This window comes from Eleutherodactylus coqui, chromosome 1, assembly GCF_035609145.1.
Source record: "Eleutherodactylus coqui strain aEleCoq1 chromosome 1, aEleCoq1.hap1, whole genome shotgun sequence".
NCBI classification, from domain to species: Eukaryota; Metazoa; Chordata; class Amphibia; order Anura; family Eleutherodactylidae; genus Eleutherodactylus; species Eleutherodactylus coqui.
Genome location: NC_089837.1, coordinates 352,582,758 through 352,607,684, shown reverse-complemented (window position 1 = coordinate 352,607,684; position 24,927 = coordinate 352,582,758). Strand labels below are relative to the sequence as shown.

The following is a 24,927-nucleotide window of genomic DNA, read 5'->3' as shown; positions in this document are numbered from 1 at the left end:
GTGTAGAAAGAGTGAAGCTGCTGACAAGAGCCAACTTCGTCGGGACAAGGTATCAGAACGGGGTAGCCGGGGATATGTAACAGTCTGTGAATATGTTGCGTATTCCCAGACTGAAAAACCTTGGCTGTGTGAATGAGCTTTAAGACAGATGTTTAGGGTGAAAAATACCCCTATCCAAAGCATCCCGCATTCTGTGGCTGCTTTTCTCCTTTAAGCATAAATGCTTTTTATGTAGGCTTTACATTGTTTTACTATAAACATTAAAGGGACCATATCGCAATTCTTTTGTTTTTGATTAATAAAACCGGTTTCCATTTTTTTAAACCTTTTTATTTTCTGATTGTATGTTTTATCCTGCTGTCTGTACATGACTATGCAGGCTGCCATCTTTGCTGAGCTGCATTTAACAGCATATAGAGAGATGCTTTACGGCAGCTTTAATGGAGAGGAGGGGACGTGTAATGTGAGGGCAAGTAGAAAGTCACAATTTCTTGTGAGTCGCGGACCCTGTGTTCTCTACATAGGTGTTACCCCTCAGTGTAAGGCCGGTCTCACACAAACGAGTCGGGATTCCATATGCGGGAGCCCACAGCAAAATCCGACTCTGACCCTGGGCGGCGACCCCGCGTACCTTCTCTTGCTGTATTGCGGATGACCACAGACGCTCGCCCCTCAGTCATGCACAGTATAGTTTGAATAAAAATGTTTTTCCCACACCGGTGCCAAGCAATGTCGCAGGTACCTGCATCCTATCCGCAATGTCAATTGCGGATGGGCTGCGGGTCGGACGGCTAACATTGACTTCAGTAGAAGCAGTTTGTGGATTCCGCACAAAAATAGAACATGCTGCAATTTTAAATCTGCTTGCAGAAGTCACAATTGTTACTTGCTGTAGCGAATGTTCTATTTTTTTATTTTTTTTTTCAATAGGCACGGAATACCGAGTATCATCTGCGTGGGTGACTATAGTGGATTCTGCAATTGAAATAAGTATATATAATGACCAAAAGTTAAAAAGAATCACCAAAATTCTTTAATAGGTTTAACACCCAAAAAAATGATTTATTTAATGGGTCATTTTCCAATGACACCTTCCTTAAAGGGGTTGTCCCGCGCCGAAACGTTTTTGTTTTTTTTTTCAATAGCCCCCCCGTTCGGCGCGAGACAAACCCGATGCAGGGGTTAAAAAAGAAAACCGGATAGTGCTTACCTGAATCCCCGCGCTCCGGTGACTTCTTACTTACCTGGTGAAGATGGCCGCCGGGATCTTCACCCTCGGTGGACCGCAGGTCTTCTGTGCGGTCCATTGCCGATTCCAGCCTCCTGATTGGCTGGAATCGGCACGTGACGGGGCGGAGCTACGAGGAGCCGCTCTCCGGCACGAGCGGCCCCATTCAGAAAAGAAGACTGGACTGCGCAAGCGCGTCTAATCCGGCGATTAGACGCTGAAAATTAGACGGCACCATGGAGACGAGGACGCTAGCAACGGAACAGGTAAGTGAATAACTTCTGTATGGCTCATAATTAATGCACAATGTACATTACAAAGTGCATTAATATGGCCATACAGAAGTGTATAACCCCACTTGCTTTCGCGGGACAACCCCTTTAAAGTAACATCTGGGTGCAGTTTTTGACCTAGAAAAAACACCCTCACAAGGCAGCAAACCGCTCTGTGGAATTTTAGCCTTATAGCTGCTGCAATGGCTGGGTGCAGCGCTAGCTGCCATGCCTGCTGTTTAACCTGTTAGATGCCTCCGTTGCTAAAGGTCCATTTACACAGGACGAATGTCAGGCAAACGATGCTAAACCTCTAGGTCTGCTATGTATGGAAGCCTATTGGGGTCTAATAGGCTGGCTGTCACTGTAAAATTTACAGGTATAATACAGCGCAACACTAGTATTGCCTACTCCAATTTTCCCATGACTTCTTACTAGAAGTCATGTTTTTAAGTGAGTTACTGTATTAAAATGATAACACCTGACTTTTCATCACAATTATAAAATAATCCCACTACTTAGATGGAACGTAATATTTATCGGAATACAACTTCAGAACACACCTTTACTACATGGCAGGTATGCAGCACACTGCGTCTAGTAAGTTGCTGTTTCCACATCCAGGAAAAACCCTTTAAGAGAATTTATAATCTGGCGATTTTATTACTTACCGAACGCCATCAATCCCTGTTGTATGTTTTTCTCGTATCGTTGTTTGTATTGCTATAATGAACCTATTGTACATAAAGTAATCCTTTTTGTTCCATTTAGTTGTCTGACCTTTTTTCCTGCAGAGTAGATTGGGATGCGTTAATGTAACACTGGCATACAGTCGCACATGCCTCAATGCTGAAGCAGCGCTGCTCTTTCCACCTTAGAAGGACATTTCAGTTCTTGAGCTTGCGGATGCTAAGAAGCAGATGGCAGTTCAGTATGTGTGTTTGGTGTACATGGAAGTGAATAGGAGATGTCATTTAGAAACCGTAATTTACCTTATTTGTGAGATTTTTCAGTTTGGCTTCAAAATATGACTGTAGGTATAGGTGTTTGTGAAGCTGTGATTACTGCGGCATTACATAAACCATCAAGTATCTTTCTCTTCCCATGTGTACTTATTGAAGATGCAAGGAAAGCCAGGAATCCCTTCTCTTGTGAACTGACAGCACATGGCACTGCCTCAGTAATGAGCACCACTTTAAAGTGACTCCGTCACCTACTTGTAGCCTTTTTGGCTAAGCTTATAGTCTGCAGGTAGGTGACCTGCTGCGTCGGGGGATGTAAGGGTTATACTTCCTGTGTCTCGTCCCTGTGTGGGTGCTGCTAGGTGGTCTGCCCAATCTTAAAATTGGAATGAGCAGACAACTCAGTGGTGGCTTTCAGCTCTCTCACCATGGGAATGTTGGTGGAGGCAAGTATAAGACTTGCATCCCTGGACTCAGCAGGGCACCTACCTTCAGAGGCCATAAGCTTAGTTAAATGTAGGTTGCAGATTCCCTTTATCCTTTTCCAATCCACTGTCTGAAGTCTGCAGACATTATGATTTAAGGCTGTACATCTCCGATGTTGGAAGACGTCTGTCGGGGTTCTCTTACTGTATATTGCCAGTCTGTCTGCTCTTGGAGGCTATCCAACATGCCACCTCATGCAGTACTGGCTTTAGCCAGCATATAGCTTTGTTGTGTAACAGCAGAAAAAGTGTAAGCCTCCTAGGGAAAACCACAATACAAATTGGATTGGAAAGGGTTAAGGCTGCCTGCACACGGACGATCTGGACTCCGCATACAGGAGCCCACAGTGGAATCCAGCTCTGCCCTCAGCCGGCTACCCTGCGTACTTTCTCTTTTTCCTTTACTGCTGATGACTGGGGACGCTCGGTGTCATGCACAGTACAGATTTTAATTTTTTTTAAAAAATATTTGTTTTGCCTGTGCCATCGCGAGGCGATAATGTAGGTACCCACGGCCTATCCACAATGTCAATTGCGGTTTGGCTTTGGTTTAGACGGCTTCTATTGACTTCAGTGGAAGCCGTCCCTGCGGATTCTGCACATAAATGGCACATGCGGCTCACGGCCGGCAAATCGCAGCGGGATACTGCAACGCCTGTAGTCAGGCAGCCTAAGACCGGGAATTGATTTTTAAAACTTCCGTCCTGTGGCAAATAAGGTGTTAACTAAAACTACATCTTCCTTTCTTGTTACTTTTTCAGACTTGGTAAATATTGACACTGCTAATCTGTCAGTTTACGCTTAACAACTGACATAAGCTACTTCGTAAATGCGGGTCAATGTCTTTATTTAGCCTTCGTGGTGAAGAATAGAGGCATGTTTTCACAGTGCATAGTCTATTAACCCTTTCCAATCCAATTTTGGATTCTGGGTTTCCTACAAGGCTTTTTTTTTTTTTTGCTGTTAAACAATGGTGCCATCTGCTGGCTAAAGCCAGTGTGTGTGTGCGCGCCAGAGAGAGTCCGACAGTGGAGTGCCTGGCAATAGACGGTGAGAATACCCTGTTGGACGTCTTCTGACATTGGAGCTGTGACATTGGAGCTGTACAAGCTTCAGTCAGAATGTAGGAAGACGTCAGACAGGGGATTGGAAAGCATTAAAGATTCCTGAGTATATGCACCATCACTGTGACTTTAAAAAGTCACTCCAGTGAGAACACTTTATCGTGTCTGTCACTCTCTGGAGGTCTCCTCGTTGTGCTGCAGCCACCCCCTGCAGTGCAGCCCCCTGTCTGCTGTTGATCAGCTGCCATATTGATGGTGAGATTTTTATTTTTTTTAAACTTTCAATCAATCCCATGATGCATCACTCGGCATTTAAGGCTATACCATTTTTGCCTGCAAGGGGGACAGTTTAAGTAATCATTACCCTCTATTTACCTACAGACCATAAGTATACAGTCAGGAGGATGAGTTGTGATCTCCTCTATGATCACATATCTCCTGTCACACAGTTATGATAAACAGTAACTGTCTCTAGTCTCCTGCAGGCAGTTTCAGTGCTAAATCCACATAAATGCATCATATAAACAGACCTGAAAATGATTCTATAACCCCCAAGTAGAATTGGAGTTGGTCAGAACTGAGATCACAAGACCATCTGAGGGGAAAAGGGATGGGAGATTCAAATAACTAAGGTACCACCAGCTTGTTTGTATATATACTGGGTTTCCACGAAAATAAGATCCTGTCTTATATTAATTTTTGCCCGAAAAGAGGCACAGGGTTTTATTTTCAGGGCAGGTCTTATACTTGCCTAGCTGGCCCCGTCCGGGTCCCTTCCGCTGTCCTCCAGAGCTCTGGCGCTCTTGCTTCAGTCCTCAGCATCTGACAGAAGACAGCTTCCTGGCAAAGAAGTTCGTAATCACTGCTTCTAGCAAACGATGGTCTGATTGGCTGAGCCGCGGCGCTCAAGAACCAACCAGCCATCGCATTCGTGAAAATCAGGGTAGGTCCTAATTTCAGTAAATACAGTACTTGGGGATAGTTATAGGTTTTTTTGTTTGTTTTTATTTATTCAATCACTGGTGTGGCTGTATTTGTGCACCACTTGATACTTTTTCTTAAAAGTGGGAGAGGTTTAGTGGAGGAGGGGGGACTGCTTGTGCCCCTAAAGATTTACTATGAACAGGAATTTGGACTGAATTAAAGCAGTTTGTTACAAAAGGACAGCCTAGGATGTGTGGAATGTATGAAGAGACTTGTTCCTTGTAATACATTTGGTGCATCTCCCTTCAGTGGGGCTCAGATTAAGGCCGCCTGCACACGTGGGGGGGATTTAAACTGGAATCTAGAGCGGGCGTCCGCCTCTGGATTCTGCAGCAAATACCACCCATAGCATGCCATGCAAAAGTGATTCTTCCTGCACATGAGTGGGAAACAATTGTGGTTTCCACTCGCCGATGAAATATTGGAGCATGCTCCATTCTCCTGTGGTGTCCGCACGGACGTCTCCCATTAAAGACAATGGAATACATCCAACCCACGGCCTTCTGCAATAGACACTGCGGACAGGACAGGAATTCCGTGGGAAAATGGGAGTTAAAGAAAAAAAAAAAAAACACTAATGCACATGTCTGACGTTGAGCTGTGCTGACCATCCGCAGTACAGATGAAGATCAAGAAAAGCAGGTACGTGCGGTCGCCGCTGCTGTCTGAGCCGCTTTCCACATGCGGAATCAGTCTCTGCCGTGTGCATGTGGATGAAGACTGGCATATCAAATGTCAGTCTTCATAAATTCCCTCCATGGCCTTTCTTCGCAGTACTTGAGACTATTGTGCAATTATATCTGTATATTACCTTGGGTCTCCAGGAGTGCTCAATATGAGGAATTATGGGATGGAAATTACAGGAGAGGACACTATTCCAAATACCTCTAGCACTGATGATTAGAGCTGGTTGCTGGGCGGCATGTGGACCTGCTAGTTCAGCCCAGCAATTGCATCGAAGTTGCCAGTGCTAGCAGCAGCTGTTGGCGTTTGTGTACTAGCTCCCTAATGCCAGTTTCACACAGGTGATAAAATTGCGCAATTTTCGTGTGATGCAAGAGTGCATGAAAACGCAAACTTGTGAAACTCATGCTTTTTAATGGTTTCCTTCACATTTGTGATGTTTTAACTCGTGATGTTGCCTGAACAAAAAAAATTGTGGCATTCTTATCTTTCTGCGGTTTTGCTCTTCATCGCATATGTTTCCCTATAGAGCCATTTTTTTTTTCGCATCGCAAAGCACGAGCTTGCGATTTTCATGCAATGTGTTTTTAACTTTAGCAAGTCTTTCTTTCTCGCAAAAAAACCGTAAGCGGTAGCGATGCTTTTGCAAGAAAAAGCAGCACTAATACTCGGACATCTCATGGGCAAAATTGTGATATTGCCGTGATTTTCTCGTGGCGATATCGTGATCGCCCGTGTGGAACTGCCGTTGGGCTAAGTTCATATGGTGTTTGCGGTGAATTATTCCAGGTGGATTTTCCCCATGGTAAATTCACACTACTTGCAGTAGCCGCAAAGTGGATGGTCTTTTATACATGTTGTCCACAAGCTGCAGAAAAAAATCTGTGGTACATCGTTGTGGAAATTGACCTGCAGTGTGGAATTTCAATCCCAAACATGTTGTTTTTAGCGGTGGATTTGGTGCAGAAAACTAGTGCATTTCTGCCCGGATCTACAGCGGAGAGACCACAATGTGCAATACGGTAGGAGCTGTCCTATTTGGAGAGAATGTTTTTGCTGCAATCCGCAAGAGTAGCTGCGGATCATACCCAGGGAAGCGCTACAGATTCTACGTAACAGGTTTGTTGCAGTTTTCAGAAGTGCATTCAATAGATATGGGAAATAAATGAAGGACTTTTACTTCTTTCCTGCTGGATCAATTTCTGGTTTTGGTTCAAAAAATTGCATCATGGACCACCCTAAGGGTGAATGCATACGGACAGAAATTCCACTGCGTATGCAGAATTTCCGCCCGTGCCCGCTGCCATAGGATTGCATTATCTAATGCAATCCTATGCAGACAGCCGTGATTTGACCGCTTGAAAAATTGCCCAGTAAACAAATTGCGGCATGGCCTGCACAGAAACGTCACAACTGACGTGCCAGCTCTGCGCTGGTACGTCGCAGTGCAGAGAGAAGACGCCGGGCGAGTGAGTATAAGGTGAATGCCAGGGCACAGGTCGCATCCCACTGTGAGAATTCTCGCAGCGGGATCCGACTCGGCCGTCTGCATGAGGCCTAACTGTTAGTTTATTAACAGCAATTTACTTGTCTAAGTGTATCAGGGGAAATATAAAAACAGTCACTGAAAACGGCCATATATTTAGGCTGCATGTCCACGGGCGACGATCTGCTGGCGATAAATCGCTGGTGGATCACACTGGAGGAAGCTTTCTATTGAAAGTGCAGCGCCGGCGTCCACGAGCGGAGAATCATAGCGATTCTCCACTCGCAGGATCTAAATCGCGCCATGCTGTGATTTGCTGCAGTGAGCCTATCTATTAGATGGGCTCACCGCAGAGACCTGATAGTGCTCCCCCGCGGCGGAATATCGCTAGCGATATTCCATCACAGCCGTGGAGAGGGGGCCTTACTGACACGGGAGGGCAAACGTGCACCAACCTCAGCATGCAGGCAGCCATACTGCCAAATGAGGGAGCCAATTACTCCGGTTTATTTAAGCTGGTTTAGAAGCAGAGTTTGCTCCATACACGGCTGTTGTTGACTCTTTCCTGACCGGAGCAGTTTCGATCCGAGTTCATGCTGATCAACTCTTAACCCTTTAAATATCTGTTAGTGGCTTTTAAATGGCATTATCAGAGGTTACTGGGTGTCATAGCTGTTGGGGTGGGGGCTTCTGAAGGGCCTCCAAGACTGCCATGCATTTCTGCCTATGAAGATGGACCCTGTGGCATGTCTTATTTGCCTGCAGAAATACTTTATACCGCAATACTGAAGTATTGCAGTATTTGGTATAAGCGATTAAATGCTAAGTAATTGTAAGTTCAAGTCTAGAGATGAGCGAACGTACTCGTTTCGAGTAATTACTTGATCGAGCACCGCGGTTTTCGAGTACTTCCGTACTCGGGCAAAAAGATTCGGGGGCGGGGGGGGCGTGGCGGAGCGGGGAACAGGGGGAAGCCCTCTCCCCCCACTCCCCGCTGCAACCCCCCACTCACCACGGCGCCCCCCCCCCCCCCCCCCGAATCTTTTCGCCCCAGTACGGAAGTACTCGAAAATTGTGGCGCTCGGGCGAAAAAGGGGCGGGGCCAAGTAGGTTTGCTCATCTCTATTCAAGTCCTCTTTTTATTAACAGTAAAAAAAAATGACAAGACTTTAATTGTAAAAAAAAAAAAAAAAAAATTCAGCCCACAAAATGTGGTGTTGTCATACTGAAGTTTTTTTGCTGCATCGTGTACATCATAAAAACAAGACCACCCCCACCACAAGTGGTGCAGTTGTTTGCTGTTTTACTCCACTAATAAGTAAATGTAAAGAAAATTCAGTATCTCAAGGCTCCCACACACTTGCGTTTTTAGTGCGTTGCGTTTTTAACATTGGTAAGTCCCATTGACAATCGCGTTTAAAAAAAACGCAGCGTGTGCGACTCCTTATATCGTACATTAAATAGTACATTTGAAAGAACTTTCTGCAAGAAACCCTCAGATCTCCAATAGCGGAAAACGTGATTTTATAATTTTTTTTAAATTTGAGAGTGGGCAGTAGAAATCCAACACAAGGAACCCATGTCGTTAAAGGGGGTAAAGCAATGACGTCTGTTTTCTGATGTAATTGCCTTTAAGCTGTGGTGTTGACAATGTTGTACACTCTGTATAGTGTTCCTTTAACCCCTTGAGTGGCACGCCCGGAAAAGTTCCGTGACGAGCTCCACTGCCCATAGTGATATACCCCGGAAGATTTCCGGGCTATGTATCACTATGGGAGCTGCAGAGCACAATGCCACAAGCTGTGGCAGTGTGCTCTGCCTGCACAGACCCACACAGAGCAGTGCAAGGGCTTTGAAAAACCAGCAGAAGATATTGCCGACATGTCGGCAATGTCCTGCTTTGTTTACAGGTTGCCATAGAGACCATCGGCTTGTCAGAAGCAAGCCGATGGTCTCTGTGGCAGGGAGAGCTGGTTGTTAGCTGTCAGAGGACAGCTAGGTACTAGCTCTTACAGCAGAGATCAGAGAAAACCTCCGATCTCTGCTGTGTTAACCCTTTACATGCTGCAGTCTATGTGACTGCAGCATGTAAAGGGCTGTCACTGCATCATGTAAAGGGCTGTCACCATCGGACCCCCGGAATGTGATCAGGGGTCCTGATGGGTCCCTGTGGAAGTCCCCTAAAGGGACAAAAAAAAATAAAAAATTTTTAAAAAATTAAAAAAAAAAAAAGTTAAAAAATTATTAAAAAAATAAAAAAAACACTTGTCTCCCTTTACTTTGTAAAAAATCAAAAATACAATCACACATGTGGTATCCATGTGCGTCGTAATGACCCAGAGAAGGAAGTTAATACATTATTTAACCCCTTAATGACATGGCCCCTTTTTTCTTTTTTCCCCATTTCTTTTTTTCCTCCCCCCTGTTTAAAAAATCACAACTTGTCCCGCAAAAAACAAGCCCTCATATGGCCATGTCAATGGAAAAATGAAAAAGTTATGGCTCTTGAGACGCAACTGCAAAACTAGTTGAAATTCAATGATTAGACCATTTTAAAAAACCTGCCCTGGTGGGCACGACAGGGTGGTAGGAAACCTGCCACTCAAGGGGTTAAAGGGACTGTCATCAGAAAATTACCTAGGTTTAAAATAAAAACTTAATTTATACAATATTGTAAGTGTGTGAGGAAATAGTGCACACCTCTAATGACAATTAAATGTTTTGAAGAAATGCAAAATGTAAGTTTGTAATAAGTGTCTTGCTGAGCTTTTCTGCTTGGGAAGCTTGCTTTCCTGCAGGAAATCCTATCTGCACGGGAAGTAAAATGAGCTGTGACTACAAAGGTGATGCCAAGTTCCCAAGATACCGCTAACGTCTGATGAATATTTAAAGCACCAGAGGAATATGGCAGATTGGATTTTTTAAAAGCTGAATAGATACGTATTGTAGGATAAGACCATTTTCTACTGAAAGTTTTAGTAGACTACAGTAAAATGACTTCATTCCCCATAGATAGATTAACCCCTTAAAGGGGGCGGAGCCAGAACTCCGCTGCTGCCGGACAGACCTGAAGGCAGAAGACCCATCTGTGCAAGCGCGTCTAATCGGGCGGTTAGACGGCACCATGGCGACGGGGACGCCAGCAACGGAGCAGGTTTGTGAATAACTTCTGTATGGCTCATATTTAATGCACGATGTATATTACTAAGTGCATTAATATGGCCATACAGAAGTGCATAACCCCACTTGCTATCGCGAGACAACCCCTTTAGGAACATGGCCTATTTTGGGCTTAAAGGGGTTGTCCCGCGCCGAAACGGGGTTTTTTTTTTTTCAATAGCCCCCCCGTTCGGCGCGAGACAAACCCGATGCAGGGACTTAAAAAAGAAAACGCGATAGTGCTTACCTGAATCCCCGCGCTCCGGTGACTTCTTACTTACCTGGTGAAGATGGCCGCCGGGATCTTCTTCCTTGGTGGACCGCATGTCTTTTGTGCGGTCCATTGCCGATTCCAGCCTCCTGATTGGCTGGAATCGGCACGTGACGGGGCGGAGCTACAAGGAGCCGCTCTCCGGCACGAGCGGCCCCATTCAGAAAAGAAGACAGGACTGCGCAAGCGCGTCTAATCCGGCGATTAGACGCTGAAAATTAGACGGCAACCATGGAGACGTGGACGCCAGCAACGGAACAGGTAAGTGAATAACTTCTGTATGGCTCATAATTGATGCACAATGTACATTACAAAGTGCATTAATATGGCCATACAGAAGTGTATACCCCCACTTGCTTTCGCGGGACAACCCCTTTAAGGACACAACGATTCTTGGCCGATTTTTCATCTCCATTTTTTTAAAAGCCATAACTTTTTAATTTTTCCGTCGATGCGGTCGTATAAGGGCTTGTTTTTTGCGTGGCGAACTGTAGTTTTTATTGGTGCTATTTTTGGGTACATTGACTATATTGTAAAACTTTTTTTTTTTTTTTTTTTATGATAGGAAGACAGAAAACGCATCAATTCTGCCGTAGATTGTTTTAATTTTTATTTTACAGAGTTAATCATGCAGCATAAATGACAATTTATTTTTTCTGCGGGCTGGTACGATTACGATACCAAAATTCTAACTTTTTTTTTATATAGGTTTTTCCCCTTTGCATTAACCCCTTAACGACCAGCCCATAGTGTTTTTACGTCCTCCCGAAGTGGGCCTTATTCTCTGAGGACGTAAAAACATGCTTCCTGCAGAGAATAATGCCCCTCGGGCTGTGGACGTGACAGCTCCATGCTGTCGGTGTCCGCAGGTAGCTGACAGCATGGAGCTGTCATCCCGGGCTGTTCGGAGCCCCCCCCCCCCCCGGCATTGCGATCGGCGCTATGCAATGGATAGCGCCGATCGCAAAAAAGTAAATAAAAGTGCCCAAAAAGTTAAAGATTCAGCTGCTCTGATGGATCGGATCCATCGGAGCAGCTGAAATTACTCACCGATGTCCGTCGCACGACTCCCAGCTGTCCCGATGCTCCGGGCGCCGTAGCCGTCCTTCTGCGCATGCGCGCCTGGCGGCATTACGTCAGCCGAATGCGCAGAAGGCCCGGCGGCGCGGGAGACTTAAAATCTCCTGGCTCCCGGCTCCTGTAGGTAGCCGGGAGGCAGGACATGTCAGCGGGGACTGCGGTGAGCGGTCCCCGGTACCGCGATCGCCGTTATCCAATGGATAGCGGCGATCGCAAAAAAGTTAAAAAAAAGTGTAAAAAAAGAAAAGTTTCACCTCCCCTCATGGATCGGATCCATGAGGGGAGGTAAAAATACTCACCTCAGGTCCGCCGATGTCCTCCGGCTGGTGTCTGGACCCCCCGCTGGCTTCTGCGATGTGCCGATGCGGCGCGCATGCGCAGAAGCCGGCGAGCCCGGCAAATTCAAAATCTCCTTGCGCCCGGCTGTCACAGATAGCCGAGTGCAGGGAGATATGACTGGGGACCGCTGTATGTGGTTTCCAGTCATATGATCACAGTTATCCATCAGATAACGGTGATCATATAAAGTTAAAAAGTAAAAAAAAAAAAAAAAAAAGTAAAAAGTAAAAAAAAGTTTAAAAAGTTAAAGTCTCATCTCCCCTTATGGATCGTATCCGTAAGGGGGGATGAAATTACGTACCCAAGGTCCCGGATTTGTTCCCTGGTGGGATGTTGATCCGCGGATCTTACTCCAGCTTCGGCGCATGCGCCCGTCAGCATGATGGCGGACGCATGCGCAAAAGTGAAATATTGCCCAAGAAATTTAAAATCTCCCTGCTGCTGGCTAGCCAAGAGCCTGGAGATGTCACGGGGAGCCGCGGTATGCGGTTACTGGTCACGTGATCGCCGTTATCCAATGCATAATGGCGATCACGTAAAAGTTCTTTAAAAAGTGGCAGTTTCATTTCCCCTCACTGATGCGATCGGTGGGGGAGATGAAACATCTTCTCGGAGGCTTCCGCATTTGAATCCAGATGCGATTATCCTCCATGGACCCTTCCGGCTGCTGCGCATGCGCCCGCCGGCAAAATGCCGGACACATTCGCAGGAGCCGGGAAGCCCAGGAAATGTTAAATCTCCTTGCTCCCAGTGACCAATGGTTGCTGAGTGCTTGGAGCAGTGACCGGCGGCCTCGCTGAGCGGTCCCCGGTCACGTGATAAAGTAGCGATCTAACATTAGGCCGGTCACGCGTGACCAGAGAGGAATTACAGGTTCTGCATGCGCTTGATCAGCGGTAATCCACGGATCAATCGCATGCATTGGATTACACAATTCCCCCCAATTAGCGGGTCGGAATTACGTAATCCACTCACAGAAACAGAACACAGCATGCTATATTTTACCACGAATATCTGCGACCTAGAGCCCTTTGTGCTCTATGACCGCGGATATACTCGCAGCCCATATGCAAACACATTGTGTACGGGCTGCGGGTACCCGGGTCATCTCTAAGCGACGGTGCGGGAAATGCAAACAAAAAACCGCCTGTGAGTAGGCAGTTATGTGCAGTACATTACGCAACCGTACGCAGGGTCACAGCCGGGCTCACAGCTGGAATCCGCTGCGGGCCTCCGCAAGCAGATTCCGCCTACGGCTACGTGAGCCCGGCGTTATTCAGACCGCTACCTGTAATCCGTAATTTACAAGAAGCCCCGGGAACGCTCGCCTTCCTGCAGTTCCAGGAGCAGCTTGTTGAGCTTGTGAGACCGCTGCACCACAGCAAGATTACAAAGCCTCACAGCGCCACTTTCTACACCCCATCCCCGCTGCTGAGGTTACGAAATACCCCCCAAAATACATGAGAGGAGGGGGGGGGGGGGGGGATACCCGGTTTTCTTGCCCCATGTGCCCAGCCCAACCAGCCTCCGTAATTACCCCTGTCTTCGGACATAAAACGCATTTATATTATTACCTTTATCTAATATTTAGGGAATGCCAAAAAATGGGGATGGGGGGGGGGGGGGGGATTATTTTTAGGAAGTCAATTTCTTTTCCGTATAAGTGGGCAATGGGGCCTTGAATTTATTCAGTTCTGCCCTGAAATCCAGCGGGCATTCCCTCCATTATGGGCCTAGCCATGTGTCCTGTAAGTAGATTAGGGCCACAATGGGTATGTTTCTGAACAGGGGACAAACAGGGGTATCCATTTTGGGGTGAAAGTCTTCATTCCTATGTACACTGTACAAAAAAAACAGTTTTTAAATTGACAAACAAATGAAAATCGTAATTTTTTCCTTTTGCTTTGCTTAGATTCATTCAAATACTTTGGGGTCAAAATATGCAGTACACCCCTAGATGAATTTGTTAAGGGGTCTAGTTTTTAAAATGGGTCATTTGTGGGGGTTCTCTATCGTTTGGACACTCAATGGCTCTACATGTGGGCAATGGGGACTGGAATTTATTCCGTTGTACCCTGAAATCCAACGGGTGCTCCTTCCATTATAGGCCTAGCTATGTTTCCTTTAAGTAGATTAGGGCCACAATGGGTATGTTTCTGAACACGGGACAAATGGGGGTATCCATTTTGGGGCGAAAGTCTTCATTCCTATGTACACTTTCCAAAAAAACCAGTTTTTAAATTGACACAATTGCCAAAAAATGAAAATCTTAATTTTTTCCTTCTGCTTGGCTTAGATTCATTCAAAAACTGTGAAGTCAAAAAAGTCATTATACCCCTAGATAAATTCGTTAGGGGGTCTACTTTTCAAAATGGGGTCACTTTTGGGGGTTCTCCATCGTTTTGGTCACTCAATGGCTCTACAAGTGGGCAATAGGGCCTAAATCTCCTTCAAGCAAAATGTCTGTTCCGAAAGCCACCGGTTGCTCCTTTCATTTTGGGCCCCATTGTGCATATAGACGTAATACTAGGGCCACAATGGGTATGTTTCTGTGCACAGGACAAACAGGGGTATCCATTTTGGGGTGCAAGTCTTCATTCATATATGTGCTGTACAAAAAAACTGCTTTTAAAATGACAGAATTACCAAAAAAATGAAAATTGTAATTTTTTTCCTTCGGCTTGGCTTAGATTCATTCAAAAACTGTGAAGTCAAAAAAGTCATTATACCCCTAGATAAATTCGTTAAGGGGTCTACTTTTCAAAATGGGGTCACTTGTGGGGGTTCTCCATAGTTTTGGTCACTCAATGGCTCTACAAGTGGGCAATGGGGCCTAAATCTCCTTCAAGCAAAATTTCTGTTCCGAAAGCCACCGATTGCTCCTTTCATTTTGGGCCCCATTGTGCATCCAAACGTAAGATTAGGGCCACAATGGGTATGTTTCTGAGCACGGGACAAACAGGGGTATCCATTCTGGGGTGCAAATCCTGATTTTCATGTGTACTATAGAAAAAAGTCCTGTCTTTAAAATGACATATTTGCAAAAATATGAAATTTTTGTTTTTCTCTTCTAAATTGCATTGACTCCTGAAAAAAAACTGTGGGGTTAAAATACTCTTGACACCCCTCAGTGAATACGTTAAAGGGTGTAGTTTTTAAAATGGGGTCACTTGTGGGGGTATCTATCATTTTGACTCCTATGAGCCTTTCCAATCTTGGATTGGTGTAGGAAAACAAAGTGTTCCTCAAAATGCTGAAAAGTAATGTTACATTTGTACGTCTCCTAAATGGTTAAAAAAAAACGAAAGTTTTTCCAATGTGCGCCCAAAATAAAGTAAACGGATGGAAATATAAATCTTAGCAAAAATTTCTATATTATGTTTGCACATATTTGAGATATTGCAGTTGGAAATGTGAAAAAATGACGATTTTTTCAAAATTTTCCCAATTTTGGCGCTTTTAATAAATAAACACAAATTCTATCGGTCTTTTTTTTCTACCTAAATGAAGTACAACATGTGGCGATAAAACAGTGTCAGAATCGCTTGGATATGCAAAACCTTTCTGGTCTTTTTCCATGCTAAAGTGACACATGTCAGATTTGCAAAATTTGGCCTGGTCATTAAGGCGTAAACAGGCTTGGTCACTAAGGGGTTAAAAACCTTTTTTTGGAAATCTTTTTTTATTCTAAATCGCTGCATTCAAAGTCCTATAACTTTTTTTTATTTTTCCATGGCTTATTTTTTTTATCACTTTTATTGCATTTTTAGGGAGGCAAAACGCTAAAAAAAAATTTTTTTACACTTTTCTTTTTTTATTTTTACTATCTTTTTTTTTACATTTTTTTTAACACTGCACTGATGATCACTGTGATAAGGCATGGCAGGGCTACTGCCCTGCCATGCCTTATCGCTTATACAGCGATCACAGGCAGCGGCAATACAGATTTTATCGCGAGAGCCCGGCAACTTCATGAAGGGAGCGCGCTCCCTCTGTGAACCCTTCCCATGCCGCGATCTACATAGATCGCGGCAGGGGAGGGGTTAACAGCGTGGGGCACATCTCCGATGCTCCCTCGCTGTTGCAGCGAGAGGCCGGCTATGACTGACAGCCGGCTCCCGCTGCGGGATAGCGCGAGATCACTTATGATCTCGCGCTATCCCTAGGACGCAAGTTTACGCCCTGTTGCTGGAAGTACCCTGCTGCCGGGATGTAAACTTACGCCCTGGAGTGGGAAGGGGTTAAACTGAAGGGGAAGTTACAAGTAACCCTGTGAAAATCCCAAGCAATCTGCATGGTGGGATCTTTTTTCCGATGGTAAGACACTTGTCATGTGGGAGTAGCGCGGTCGAAGTCTCTACAGGGTAATTTATGGTTGTGCACAATGCACTAAAAATTTCAGGGTGACATGGTGGGAGCTCTGGGAATAAGTGGCAAGTTTGTGACAATTGCAAAGTAGCTCACATTGTTTTCTGTGGGGTCAGATTGAGATTTACTTGGACCTTTTTTTATAGCTGTATTTTACCTTTTGAGCAGCTTGGCAGATTTTGGGGGTCAGAATTTATAATGGGTCGTGTGCCATTTTTGTGGCTTAAAGTAGCATGTTTTTATGCAAGTGTAACCCCATATGCTGTGGGGCCATGACCTTTTTTATTTTTCAATGGCTGTAGTTATGTGAGGCCTCATTGTTTAGTCATTTCTACTGCTACTGTTTTGGAGTTCATGACTTTTTGATCGCTTTTTATTACTTTCTTTTCCCCCTTAGATGGGTGACCAAAAAAAACCGCAGTTTTGGCGTTGCATTTTCTAAAATATAAATTTGGCTCAAGGGGTCCTTTTTAAACTTTGTTCTGATAATAAAACCTTTTTTGCACTCCCCATAGGGGACTTGAACTTGCGATTGTTTGAGTGCTCATCCAATATACTGCAATACCCTATTGCATTCTGACAGAAAGGCAATCAGTCATGGCAGCCCTGGAGGCCCTTCAGAAGGCCCCTAAACTGGCAACTAAACTGCACTGATCTCCTAGCAGTGGGCTGCTTGGAACACCTCCTCCCCCCCCAAACACTAATCAGACCTTTAAAAATTTAACATGTCAGATGTCAAAGAGCTAGTCTTCTCCTGAATTCATTCCATACAATCTTCGCACCCCAAAAATGAAGAGGTTAATAAGCAAAAATAGGTTTGTTTTTCTTTATTTCTTCCTCTCCCATCAGATGATGGGTCTGGAGAGCAGGGTGGCTCTGTGGCACTTCATATGATACATTTGTCACATCTTCCTCCAGTGGCTTCACAGTAAAGGCTCATTCACAAGGGCAGAAGCATATATCAATCTCAGAATATGCAATGTATTCACAGATTGAAAATAGTTTATTCCGTGTGTATTTCAGCTTTTACTTTTTTTTTTATTTTGCATTCTTTGACTTCTTTGCATACGTAAGTGCTGTGTATTCGATAGAGATGAGCGAACCTACTCGGCCACGCCCCTTTTTCGCCCGAGCGACGCGATTTTCAAGTACTTCCGTACTCGGGCGAAAAGATTTGGGGGGCGCCGTGGGTGAGTGGGGGGTTGCAGCGGGGAGTGGGGGGGAGAGAGAGAAGGCTCCCCGCTGCTACCCCCCTGCTCCGCCACGCCTGCCCCCCCCGGCACCCCGCCGAATCTTTTCACCCGAGTACGGAAGTACTCGAAACGAGTATATTCGCTCATCTCTAGTATTCATGTATGCGGGGAAAAAAAACTCAGACCATGCATTCCTTGTGCAAATACAGTCAATACGTAGCATTTAAAATGCTAGTAATACATTTTACCCCACAGACTATGGTAGAAAGCTGAGTAATGTAGCACAATATAAATCGTGTGTGTGTGATAATTATTATTTTTTTTATTATATATACTCTCTCGAGCTGTATTCACAGTTCTGCTGTCGTTGGAAGCTCATCGTAGCAGTTTAGTGGTGTTCCTGTAATGCAATGATCGTAATGTTCCCTACATCAGATTACTGTGCTGTCAGGTTTAAAGAGTGTCATTTATTTAATTTAATTCAAGATCTATATAATCTTAGTCCCACCAGTGCTATAGATTCTGAGTAGACAGCAGGGGGCTCGACCGCTGCTCCTTCAGTGTAAAACCACTAAACCAATCAGTGTAAGGCTGCCTGTCCATTGGCCAATTTTCATTGCTTGATCTGTGGTGATAAATCGCCCGCGGGCCTCACATAACACACTTTCCATAAGCAAACTGTGTAAAGCGCAGCCCAACGTCCATGAGCGGAGAATCATTCTCCGTTCACAGGATTTAAGTCGCGGCATGCTGCGATTTTCCGCGGTGAGCCCATCAGATAGGCTCACCACAAAGACCTGTCAGCCCCCTCCCCCGCTTGCCCGCGCCAGAATATTGCTAGTGATATCCCGCCTCTGCCGTGGACAGGCAGCCTAAGTGGCAGACCACTGGAATTGGCATGTTGCTGTATGCTGCTGCCTGCAGCCTGGTGGACCCGAAGGGCTCCCCTTTATAATGTTTGCGAACCTGATTCCTACTGAAGTAAGACTTGTATGCACTGATTTTTGCAGACCTGATTTAGTAGTGGATGGAAGGCACATTGTGCCCCAATTTGATGTGGTCATTTGAAAATGTCTTTGACTAGGACTTCTGAACTGTGGGCTTGCCTGCAACTGCTGATCTAATATCTAATGCTGGTCTGTGCTCGCTCGGTGTATTTATTTACACGGGTGGTCTGAGGGAATCGTAGAATGGTAGAGTTAGAAGGGGCCTCCAGGGTCATCTGGTCCAGTCCCCGGGGTGTTGAAGGCTTGTGTTTTGGCTACTATGACTAATTATGTAGGTATGTGTGTATACATGCATACATCCAATATATACACACTGCAGTGGCACACTGGCATTACCTCTCCAGGCCTATCCCCAGTACAGAGCCCTGTGAGTTAGTAATAGAGCACACACAAGGCTGGCGTTGGTGTTTTGCTAAGAAGTGCAGCCACAGCCCTTTCCTGATTTTCTGGCTTGCATGAGATCAGTGTTGTGTTTCCATGAGGTCAAATGGTTGGCTGGTGACTATTAGCACAAACTTGGACAGTTTGGATGCCGCTCGTAGCTGGGGAGTTTAGCTGCAGGGCTGTTGCTGCTTAGTCATGTTGGAATAGTTGAGTTGTTTTAATCAATTAGATGCCTGTAGAGACAAGTGGAGCAGCTGCATGAATGTGCGGATCCGAAAGCTTCAGCCTTACTTACCGCGATCTGACAGTGCGCTCGCCGTGCCTCCATCATTCCAGAAAATGCTTGTGCGGATCTCTGGGCTCGTTCAGGCAGCAGTTATGTGGATGTAGTATTCACTGGCTCACAATGGTGCGCTTGTCAGCTGGAAGCAGGGAGTCTGTTTTACTATCGGATGCCCACTGTTTCCTAAAAAGCTGAACCCCAACCCCTCTATATTGGGTTATAAGTCTGCTGGATCTTAGGGTTGTACAGTAGAATTGCTATGAAAGGCCAACCACTCAAGTGTGTGTTCCTGCATCAGACTGCCTTAGGCCACTTAACCGCAATTAGTGGCACCCCAACAGCTTACACGAGGGATACACTGTTGATGAACTATTTTCCTCATTATAAAATGACAAATGAGACAAATTATCTCTTGATTACTGCACATGTTTTCATTGGGTAATGATTGTTCTTACAATTAGCGGCCCATGGAAAAGGTCCTACTGTCATGTTCTCCAGTTACCATAAGGCTATGGAGGCCCTGGCACTCGCCTTCCATAGCATTTGTTGTAGGGCTGCCCTGCTCCTCTGTAATATGTGAAGTAACTCATAATATATGCAATGAGAAAAAAGTAGACAAAGTACTCTTACGTCTTTCTTTTTTTTTTTTCTTTTTTCTTTTTTCCCCCTATTACAGGTTTTCTGAGATCATAAACTCGAAACAAGGGAGGAAATGGCTTAATCACAAGAACCAATCCTTTCTTGTTAAATCCTTCACCACTCCAGTGGTCCTCATTGTTCCTTCTTCACTGTGCCATAACATGTATACCCTCATGACTGCTGCAGCCAGTTGTATAGCATGAGGGCGCTGGAGCTAGTGACCAACTGAAATGGGTACAGGCACAAGTAAAAGCCCATTTAGACACCGATTATCGCTGAAAGTCGTCTTTTGAGCGATAATCGTTGTGTAACTGCACTGACATCTCTGTTTTCATTATGCCAGCGATCAGCCTGATCAGGGATTCACAGCGGGATACAGCTGATACTATTGTTTCAGCTGTATTCCACTCCCTGATGACAGGTGGGGTATGAACGCAGCTGTCCAGCTCTGTTCTCCATACCCAGCACTGAGCGCTCAGCTGTAAAACACGCAGGCCCCCCGCTTGTTCTCTGCATTCTCCGGAGCGCACCGTGATCGTTTGAGCGATCATCTTGAGATGTAAATGACAACTATTATCGCTCAAAAGACCTCTTTTGAGCGATAATCGTTGTCTAAATGGGCCTTAGGACCAGCGGGGACCTGCAGACTGGTGATGGGTTTAATGGGAGGGTAGTGGTGGTTCTGTTGTCTTTATACCAAGTCTTCCCTATGGCTAAAATATTTGATTGCGAAACTCCTATTAAGTACTACGTCTCTCTCTTTGACTGGGGTTAAATATTTCCTTAACTATTTGAATTTTTTCTTATTTTTATTCATATATATGGGAGAACTCTCTCTCTTTTAATTAATCTTATTTGTATAGTGCCAACTTATTCCGCAGCGCTTTCAGGTAATTATTATTTATTACCCTGTAACTTTATTGCTCTATGAAGGCTTATTTTTTTTTTTTTGCGAGACGAGCTGTAGTTTTTATTGGTACTATTTTGGGGTACATAAGGCTTTTTTGATCACTTTTATTGCATTTTTTGGGAGGCAAAATGCTAAAAATTTGCATTTTGCCTTAGTTTTTTTAAGCATTTTTTTTAACGCTTTTTGCCATGCAGAATAAAAAGCATGTTCAACTTATTGTACACTTCGTTATGGACGTGACGATACCAAATATGTGGGATTTAAATTTTTTTTTTATGCTAATAAAAAATTATATCGCGAGAGCCCAGCAACTTTACAGAGGGAGCACGCTCTGTGAACCCTTCTCATGCCGCGATCTACATAGATTGCGGCAGGGAAAGAGGTTAACAGCAGGGGGCGCATCTCCGATGCAACCCTGCTGTTGCAGCCGGAGGCTGGCTATCACTGATGGCCGGCTCTCGCTGCCAGATAGCGCGAGTTCTGTCATGATCTTGCCCTACCCCTTTGACATAAGGGTACGTCATTTTGCGGGAAGTACCCCGCTTCCATGACGTACCCTTACGTGATGGGGAGGGAAGGGGTTAATATGTCACAAGTGCAAGTCAAATCTAGTGCATAGCTCTAGCAGAGCTCAAGCTGCAAAAATTACTTGAACCCAAGAAACTGATGACCACACTGAGGCAAGAAGATATCAACAAGGTGAAGACAAGCTGCTCTTAGAGCAGTAGAGACCCCAGAGGAGTCTCAGGCCCTTTTGACTTTAGACTAGGAGCTGCAGAGACATTGGAGCAATCTTGCATCCACCAAACCCTAGATGCTGACCATCGTGCGTCTCTCAGAGCTACAGATACATTGCCATAATGTTAGGCCCACAAAACATTAGATGCTGACCGCCATGCATCTTTTAGAGCTACAAAGACATTGGAGCAATGTCAGGGCGCCGGACCGTAGATGCCAAGTGTCACGCATCCCTTAGGCTGGGTTCTCAAACGGCGGAATCCCACCAGAAATCTCGCGGTTTGGCTGCAGCGAAAAACCGAGAGATTTCCGTCATTCTGAAATTCTGAACGGAATTTCCACGGCAAATCCGCCCTGTGTGAACCCAGGCTTAGTACTACAGGGACCCTAGAGCTAGCTTCAGCTCACCAGATTTTAGACGCTGAGCGTCACGCATATAACAGCTGCAGAGATGCTCGAAGGCTCGCAAAAAGAGACGGGCGTTTGTACATGAACACTTAGGGGGAAAAAAACATGTTTTTCTCATGGGCAACTACACGTAGCATTATCACGTTTATGCCGCTCACAAAACCTTTATAGCCTAGCAAAAGATGACAAGACCAAAACCGTACAGAACTGCACTGACAGCAGATTGCAGATACATTCCTTTCACTATTTCAACTTTTTATGTGTCAATATAAAGCCGAACGCAGATTAAATAGAAATAAAATACAAATTCCATGCGGGTGACAAGCTGGTACTTGTATGTTGCTGCCACATTGTGACTGCTGTGCCTGCATGTGATGCCATCTAATACTCCACATATTTGTATGGCATGTAAATGGCAGGTGACGTATGGCGTGTAACGCACCTGCCGCCGCCTCCTGCAGAATATATATGATAGCATTACAGATCTAGTTACCGCTCAGCTGAAACCGTCCGCTGTCACATCTCAAGCATCCAAAGCTAAAGCACAGCAAATGTGGCAATCTTGATTCCAGATGAATCTTCAGATTCCTCTGTCCTCTTCAAAGTCACTAGAATATAAAAGTCAGCTTCTTACTTCCGTGGAAAATCACTGCACATGAATCTTATTCTTGCTGATATATATTTTATGGAGGGTTACCCATCTCCCCAACCCCATAGTCTTATGTCCTGTGACCCTTCAGGGGAATATAGCTGCTATAAAACTAGATGGTGAAACGCTACTTTTCTAATATTTTAATTTTGACTGTAGATTTTTAATTCTGTCATTTGTGGGGGCCGCCATCTTGTCTGCACTGCACTCAACCACATCTGGAAATATGCTTTACAGCAGCCCAAGGGGGCGTAGACTCGGTGGACAGGAGGGAAGTTGCCATACGATCGGATGAAGCAAAATCAGCCCTCTGAAACTTTTCATAGAAAAAGCGAAAAGCGTCTTTTATTCCTCCAGAAGTAAAATGCTGCAACGTTTCGACCTTTCAGAGGTCTTTGATGAGGTGCTGATTTTTACTTCATCTGATCATATGGTAACTATATCTATAGGTCATTAAGTCCAGACCCTGCTGTTAGAATCTTGCACCGTATTTCAAGGCTCTCCCCCACATGGGGGTTATACTGGTTGTGCTGCTGCCCAATATCTTATATGCATAGAAGGGAACTTGTAGACTTGTATAGCAAAGTATTTAAGGCATGGTCTGTGACTGGTACACAGGTGAGTGTGCAGGGAGGGGGAGGAGATATGCTGTGACAATCGCTTAAAACCCTTTTATGCTGAGAATTGTTCAGATTTTTGCTGGATGGCGAGAATCTGAACGATGATCGTTCATTGTAAATGCCAGCCGAGACTTAATGATCAAGAACTCATTTGTCCATTTATTTTTATGCCTGCAGAAACTGATCAGCCTGTGTAAGCAAGCAGTCATTTATCTGACTGTCTGTTTACTGACAGTCGTCCTATGTAAAAGGATCCTTGTTGTGAGAATTTGTGACCAGTAGGATTACAATGAAAGATAAAAAAAGTTTGGTACGGCTAATTCCCACGGACGGATTTCCGCTGCATATCACGCGTCAGAAATCCGCAGCGTTGCCCCGCAGCTATTAGGTTCTATTGAAGTCCCGCCGGAGAATTTCCGCCTGTGTGCAGGGGGCCTAAGGCTGGGTTCACATGGGGCAGAATTGCCAGTGGACATCCCGTGGCAGATCAGCCGCGTAAAGCCTGCCTCCAAACCTGCAGCATTTGGTGCGGACTTCACCCCATCATTGAAAGTGAGTTCTGCTGCGGAGATGGCGATACAATTGACATGTCGCGGATTTGAATTCCGTGCCGCAATGAAGATTGAGCACAGGTTGTGTGCGGGTTTTTTCCACAGCATGTGGATGAGATTTTCAAAATTTCGTCTACTTTGCTTCTACTGTAAATGAAGCAGAATGTCTGTGCGGAGGGTCTGTATGAAAAATCTGCGGCAATTCCTTCCCGTGTGAACCCAGCCTTACTACTCCATCTCTAGCAGTCCAAACTGTCTATACCTGACAGGTGGGGTTCATGGATTCAGCCACCTTGCATCAAATGCTGACTCACTGATGCAAAAGAAATCTGGATGTGACCAGGAGATATTTTTCTACTGCTCATTGACCCACTATTTGCACTTTGATTGCCCGCTGGAGTCCTAACAAACTGGTTGTCTGCTGTTCTAGCCCAGTGTTCCCCAACTCCAGTCCTCAGGGACCGCCAACAGGTCATGTTTTCAGGATTTCCTCAGTATTGCACAGATGATGTAATTATTGTCGGTGCCTCACACATTGCCACAGGTGTTCTTACCATAGGATATCCTGAAAACATGACCTGTTGGTGGTCCCTGAGGACTGGAGTTGGGGACCCCTGTTCTAGCCCATCCGCTGAGGAAGAGGTTCTGCCTTCGGATGAGTTCCCGGAGCCCCAGTGTTGTGTTGAGCTGCAGCTTGCATGCCTGTTAGTCAGAACAGTTCTTGACGTCTTCCTCTGACAAATTTCTTCGTAGCTGTTTACGTCCACAAGATCCCCTTTCACTGGATGGCTTCCCTTGATCACACTATTCCTGGTATACTCCTGATACTGTTGCATGGGAAAAGCACAAGGATGGCAGTTTTTGAATTGCTGGCTCTGGCTAGTCTTTCACTGATGGTGTGCCGTGTTCAAAGTCTCTCAGATTGGGGGGCGGGGGAAGCAAACCGAGCAAATTGTGGCCATACAATGCAGCTGATCATTGTAGTCCTATGTGAGAGCTCAGTGATAACGCTGAGGACAGATAATGATGCCACCTGCAGTTCTATGTAACGGCACAGAGAACAAGGTGATAACGCTGAGGACAGATAATGATGCCACCTGCAGTTCTATGTAACAGCACAGAGAACACAGTGATAACGCTGAGGACAGATATGTAGTAGATGT

The 24,927-nt window shown here is 45.2% G+C and overlaps 1 protein-coding gene across 1 annotated transcript in view; it reads left to right on the top strand.

Annotated features, from left to right (window-relative positions):
- The window catches only part of UBE2G1 (ubiquitin conjugating enzyme E2 G1), a 45,409-nt gene that overhangs the window by 8,822 nt on the left and 11,660 nt on the right, over nt 1–24,927 (top strand). The window lies entirely within an intron of this gene.